Below are 6826 nucleotides of genomic sequence, written 5' to 3'. Positions count from 1 at the left end.
TTAGGAGCCTTTTGGTGGAATCTTTAGAGTTTGCTAGGTACAGAATCATATCATCAATGAAGAGAGACAATTTTACTTCCTCGTTTCCTTCCTTTTATTTTTCTGTTGCCTGATTGTTCTGGCTAGAACTTTCAGTATTATGTTGAATAGGATTGGTGAGTGAGTATCTTTGTCTTGTTCCAATTGTTAGAGGGAATGCTTTCAGCTTTTGCCCACTCAGTATGATGTTGTATGTGGGTTTAAGACATATTTAAAATGAAAATAGATTTCCTTTCTCATAATCGGAATACATAATGGTTTACCTTCCTATTCTAATTTTGAATATTTTTGTGTAAGAAAATCAACATAATATGTTTTCTTATGTAGATAACAGGAAAATGCAGTATGGTTTCAACTACTGACACTTTATAGCTAAGTAACTTGGGTCAAGTTATTTAAAGCCTGTGAACCTGAGGTTTTTCATTGGCTACATGGAGTAATACCCATCTCAAAATATTGTTGAAAGGATAGACAAACTAGTGACTACGATGCACCTTAGCTCAGTACATGGAATATAATTAATGTTATATCTAGACTGTTTAGATATATATTTACCTGCATATTTATACCTATTTATATGTTTATATCTGCACTTGACTATGCACAGGTCTACAAGAATATCCATGTCTTTACTGTATGAAATTGAAATAAAGACAACTGTCTTAGTTGAAACCACCCTGATGACTCTGTATCCCTTTTCCATGCTTTATTTTTCTTCATACTGCTTACTGACATTATTTATTGTCTGTCTGCTTTCACTAGAATATAAACTCCAAGAGAGCAAATAGCTTGTTTGTTGTGTTTATTATGGTGTTCTACAGAGTCTAAACTATGCCTGACATATAATAGATGCTCATTAAATATTTTCTTAATAAATGAATTAATAAATATTTACTGCATATCTGCATAAGACCCTTCACTGAGCTTAACTCTCACAATTAAAGTGACATTGAGTGCTCGCTTTGGCAGCACATATACTAAAATTGGAACAATACAGAGAAGATTAGCATGGCCCCTGCGCAAGGGTGACACACAAATTCATGAAGCGTTCCATATTAAAAAAAAAAAGTGACATTGAATATCTAGTTTTTCACCTATTAAATACAGTGCATGCCATGTGATAGAATCTTAGAATCAAATCAGTATGATGTACATAATTTTTACTAACTTGGCTGCTGGGCAAATAACTAAAATAATTAAAATCTAATAGAATCATATTTCAGGAGGTAAAAGGGTCTAAGTGATATGCATCCAGGCTCTTCGATTCCCAAATAAAGAGAATTCAGCCTGAAAGGGAAAGCTTGAATTTAAAAAATGATCTCCTGATTCAGATACTTTCTATCATTTTAATTTGTCTCTCAAATATCTACTGTGTGCTCAACTTAATACAAACTACTGTCAGAATCTAGGGATATAAAACAATGTTTCTGTCCTCAGAGACCTCATTTGAGAAAATAAGTCTAACACACTTGAACCATTAGAGAATACCAGCAGATAGCACAGTTCTAAGGATAGTGATATGCAATAAAGTGATTCAGAGATACTCAAGATTCCATGGGAGCCATGGAACTTCAGCCAGACCATGAAAAATGACTTCATTTGGAAGAGAACTTTGGGACAAATATTATGAATAGGAGACTACATGGAAAAAAGATGTGGGAATGAGCATAAGTGTTTATGACTCAAGGAGAAGGGAAGCAAATGACATATTGTAGGAGTACATGATAGATAAGTGGTGGGAAGTATTGTTGGACAGGGAATGTGGCACAAGTAAAACAGCCTACACAACATTTATGTCTCTGTGATGTAGGAGTTTAGGCACAATGGTGTAGGAACTGGAAAAAAAATGGAAGGATTTGATAAGGAAACTGATATATTGAAAGTGACATTTAAGGCCAGTAGGACTGGTGATGTTATGCTGAATGGTTTAGGTTGAGAAAGCTTGGATTTAGGGCAGCTAGAGATGTTGGAGGGAGGATGTCATTTTTTTCATGCACACCTCTGGTGCTTGCATCCTCACTTGTATATCATAGGGACTGGCTGTCCTAAATCCATCTATCTACTTCCAAATCAACTTCCCCATTAACTTTGGCATCCATTACCTCCTCAGTGAAATCTCTGAAATTGTCAAGTTGTTGAGTATACTTTCTCCTTTGTATCCCAACTATAACTGGGTATTTCATGTCAGTCACTATCTACCATATACCAAATGGGATACATTTATTTACCAGTTTTCTCTGATACAACCTTGTGTGCTCTTTAGTTCATAATGAGTTTGTCTTATCCCTTAATGCAGTACCTGATACAAGTGGAGCTGCACAAAAGTTCATTAAATTGTTGCCTTCTTCTCCACCCAAAGTCCTTCTGGGTTACCTCAATACATACACATACTCTTCTAGCGTCATATTTGTCTTAAGATTTCTACTCTCCTCAGTTCTACAGACTTTTGCCCACTCCCATTTAGTCACCTACTTTAAGGCTGTTCCTTAAACCGGACTGGTTCCAACTCTGAAATATAAGACCTCTACATGTTGTTATATGACTAGAGCATCCTATCATTTTGCTTCTCTGCTGCCTATTCTCTAGCACCTTGACCCTTAATCCCATCATCATCTCTTAGGCCATCAGTCTTGCCCTGGCTTCACTTCCTTCTTTCTGGCAGAGATCCATGACATATAAATACCCTCAACTCTTTGGCCTCTTGTTTTCACTGTACCAGCCATGGAGAAAAATCATACAACTGGGTTGATATAGAACCTCCACAGATTCATGGCCTGCAGTGTCTGCTGGTCTTTCACACTGCCTACAATTTATCCTCATTCTCCTAGCCAGCTCACTTTCTCCATCGTCTCACTTTGGTAACTATTCCAAGCCTTCACTACTCTCCTCATATCTTCTAACCCACTATTACTCCCAAGAAAGAATTTCAACTCCCACTTAACAGACAAAATGGAATTAATCAGACAGGAACCTCTTCAATTTCCCCCAAGATAAATTCCAGTTCCATTTTACAATCTATGTTCAGAGCTAACTTTTCCACCTCTGCACATTGTTTTCAAACTTCCACCTTGAATTCACTGCTCAGTCCACTGTAATGTGATTTCTGCTCTACGCTTACATACCTTGCCTCCTTGCTGAAACTTATCTTGCTAAAAGTATTTATATCTTTGTAATTACCAAATTTCTTGGACAAATTTCAATCTTTGTTATCTCAACTATTCTCCAGTGTTATAGGATTCCTGTATTACAACAGCTTTCTAGCCAATCTACTGGTTTCATTTATGCTTTTCTAAACTATTCTCTGTTATTGTCAGTTTCTAGAAAGCAAAACTGCTCATGTTCCTATAATACTTAAAACATTTCATTTGTTCCCCATCTCTTTCAAGATAAAATTCAAATTCCTTGATATGGCAATAACAAGCACCTGATAGTTTGGCTCCAGCTTCCCTTTAAACCTTGAATTTCATTCATTTAGTAAGCAATGAGCATGTGCCAAGCCTTCTGCTAGGCAATGAAGATGCAAAGAGAATAAGACAGTTCCTGTCCCAAAGAAACTCATAGTCTAACAGAGGAGAATAACGTGTCAACAAATTTTTTTTTTTACAAAATAAGGTAATAGGAATGACACCAGGAGTCTAGTCTAGGCTCACCTCTCTAGTCTAATCATAGCCATTCTCTATGTAGGCACACCATCCCAAACACAACTCTAACTGTGGCCTTAAAGCAAAGGTTACAGACTAAAAGCTCAAGAACTGAATCAGGTCAGAAAATATATTACTTTCCTATGGCTGCTGCTAACGAATTAAGACAAATCTGGTGTCTTAAAAGAACACAAATTTATCCTTTTATAGTTCTGAAGCCCATAAGTTCAAAATCAGTTTTACCAGGCTAAGCTCAAGGTGTTATTAGAAGGCTAGTTTCTTCTACAGGATCAGGGGAAAGTTTTTGTATTTGTATTTGTTTTTGTTTTTCTAGTTCACAGAGACTGCCTGTATTCTTTGGCTTGTGAACCCTTCTTCACATAATTCCCATCTCTTGTCTCTATGTCAGTCTACTTCTCTTTTATAGTCAAATTTTCCTCTGCCTCCCTCTTCTAAGGACACTTGAAGTATCATTACATTTGAAACCCACTCAGATAATCCAGGATAATCACTCCATCTCAAGATTCTTCTCCTTAATCACGTTTGCAAAATCCCTTTTGCCAACTAAGATAACATATTCACAGGTTCCAGAAATTAAGACCTGGATATCTTCAGGACCATTATTCAGCCTGACACAGAAGACATGTTTTACTTTGTCTACAGAGTGGCAATTAAAAAAATTGCCAACAGTGAAAAATTGCAACATACTACATGAAAATCCACATTTCTGGCTTCTTTTGAGAAGTCAGGAAGATCTGACCTCTCTGGACCTGCAGTCCATCTACATGGCTATGATAGGCCCATGTCTTCAAAGTGGCCCGCATTCAGTTTAGTACCCATCAGTTCCTACTGCCCTGCATTCAGCTGCATTTTCTCATCCACACTAACTGCCTGGTGCCTGGAGACATTGGAGTGTATAACGCCTGTACTAAAATTTTTGTGCCATTTCACAACTCTTCACCTTCGTAGATGTTTATCTCCTGCTAGAGTTCTTTTTCTTATTCTCCTTCCTCTGCAATCACCTGGATACTCCTACTCACCCCTGAAGAGCAAGTGAAAGTTCTCCTTCTCTGGGAAACTTTCTCCACATTTCCTGTCTGTGTGGGATAGTAGCTCTCACCACCAGTATGTTAATGTTTGGCTTACTTTATCTGTCACCTCCTTGAAGGCAGAGTTAGAGTCTTCTATCATTAGCACATCACCCACAGTGGGAATTCAATTGATGTTTGCTGAGTAAATATATGTGATGGATGAAACCAGTGACACTATAGATAGGGGCATTTATTATAAAGTTTTAAAATGCTATAAAAAGAAGAGTTTCAGTTATTTTTTAAAAAAAAAGGATAATTTTTATTTTCCCATATAGCAGCTTTCTGGAAAGAATAGATGGGACCAGATACTTTCGAATAAGAAAATATTTGAGGCTGCGTGCAGTGGTTCACGCCTGTAAGAGGGAGGCAGTGGAAGATTTGACTATAAAAGAGAAGTAGATGTGATAGGGAGGCCAAGGAGGGCAGATCGCTTGAACTTAGGAGTTTGAGAACAGCCTGGACAACAGGACAAAACTGTCCCTACAAAACAAACAAACACCACACACACACACACACACACACACACACACACACACATTCACTCACTAGCCAGGCATGGTGGTGCACTCCAGTTTTCCCAGCTACTCAGGAGGCTGAGGTGGGAGATTGCTTGAGCCTAGGAGACTGAGGCTGCAGTGAGCAGTGATCATGCCGCTGCACTGCACTGCAGCCTCAGCAACAGAGTGAGACCTTCTCTCAAAAAAAAAAAAAAAGAAAAGAAAAGATTTGAATTTAGAGAGAGTGCTAAGGAGTATGGAAAAGAATCAGGCCAGATTCAGGAAGAGTGGGAACCATAAGACCTGGTCATATTCTGTTTTGCATGAGTGAATCATTTCAGTTCTAGCATGGTTAAAGTGCTCTAAAGAGATAGAAGTTGAATAGTGAAATTGGTAAAATCTTGTGGAAGACCCGAGGGAGATGGAAAGCTTACCTGAATCATGAATTATTCATGCTTCACTGGAGAACAATGAGGCAGAACTTTGGCTTTTATTACCGCTTCTGATACAAAGTGATTAGTTTTAATTTTAGATGATTGTGCATGCTTATGTAACACACTAAATTCTATTTGGGTATTAAGATTTTTGTTTTGACCATTCCAATTTAAGACAATTTACTTGAGGTTATGGAATTGTTTCTTTCTAATGAATGCATTAGAATTGAATATTAAGATATATGGAAGACTTCTTCCCAGTCCTTACAGTTAATCAAATAAAGTAATTTTTGTCTCTGATGCAGAACTGGAGATGAATAAATCTTTGAACTAAAATTAGATTAAACTGACTCAGTCATTTGAAGAACAGAAATATGCACACCCTTTGCTAATATTTATTACCAGAGAACTTGTGTGTTTTCTGCTGTTGATCATAGAGGTGCTGGCTGTGCCACGAATTGAACTTGAGTTACAAGTTGTTTTTCTGAAGTTGGCAAAGGTGGATTAGCTGTTTTTTTCACAACTAAGAATATTGGCTATGTAATGGTGAACAGAAACAATATAATATCAGAGTTGTTTACCATAATCACATGAATTAAGCTGCACATAACCCTGTACGTTTTTGCTAATCAATAGTTATAACAAGGGTTTTGAATCTAGAATTTCTTTGGTTGTCTTGTATGTTCTGCTTGTTTTCAAATTATAAGGGGCTAGTTATGGATCCCTTGTGAAGCTTATTTTAAAATTGTGTTACTTTTATTTATGTTAAAGTAGATTCATTCATATTATTGTTATGCAGTCTTTAAAAACTGATCTCAGCAGAGAAAATGTTAATTTTTCCTGTGATCCACCACCCACTGCTATTACAAGTTGAAAGTCAAAAGAATGACTGCAACAATTTAAAAGACAACTGGGTGAATTATTTTTTAGCTAAGCAAAAGGTATCAACAAAAACAACATTAAAAATACTGAGTTTAGTATTAAGGCTATGATAATCTTTAATCTCAGGATCAAGGCTTAATTTAAATTTGCAGGCAATTAAAAAACAATAACTCTACATGTATTTAAACCTCTAGTGATCACAGACTGTGCAATCTGTTTTGGAATTAAATGAGTCTCATGAA

The 6826-nt window shown here is 36.8% G+C and overlaps 1 non-coding gene across 1 annotated transcript; it reads left to right on the top strand.

The window, feature by feature from the left end:
• Positions 1–992: 992 nt before the first annotated feature.
• On the top strand, positions 993–1099 carry LOC120365607 (U6 spliceosomal RNA). The gene has a single exon (XR_005580504.1). It is a non-coding gene; the product is annotated as a U6 spliceosomal RNA (small nuclear RNA).
• Positions 1100–6826: the final 5727 nt, after the last annotated feature.

The sequence above is a fragment of the Saimiri boliviensis genome, chromosome 1, assembly GCF_048565385.1.
Source record: "Saimiri boliviensis isolate mSaiBol1 chromosome 1, mSaiBol1.pri, whole genome shotgun sequence".
NCBI lineage: Eukaryota > Metazoa > Chordata > Mammalia > Primates > Cebidae > Saimiri > Saimiri boliviensis.
This window is presented reverse-complemented; position numbering and strand designations above follow the sequence as displayed.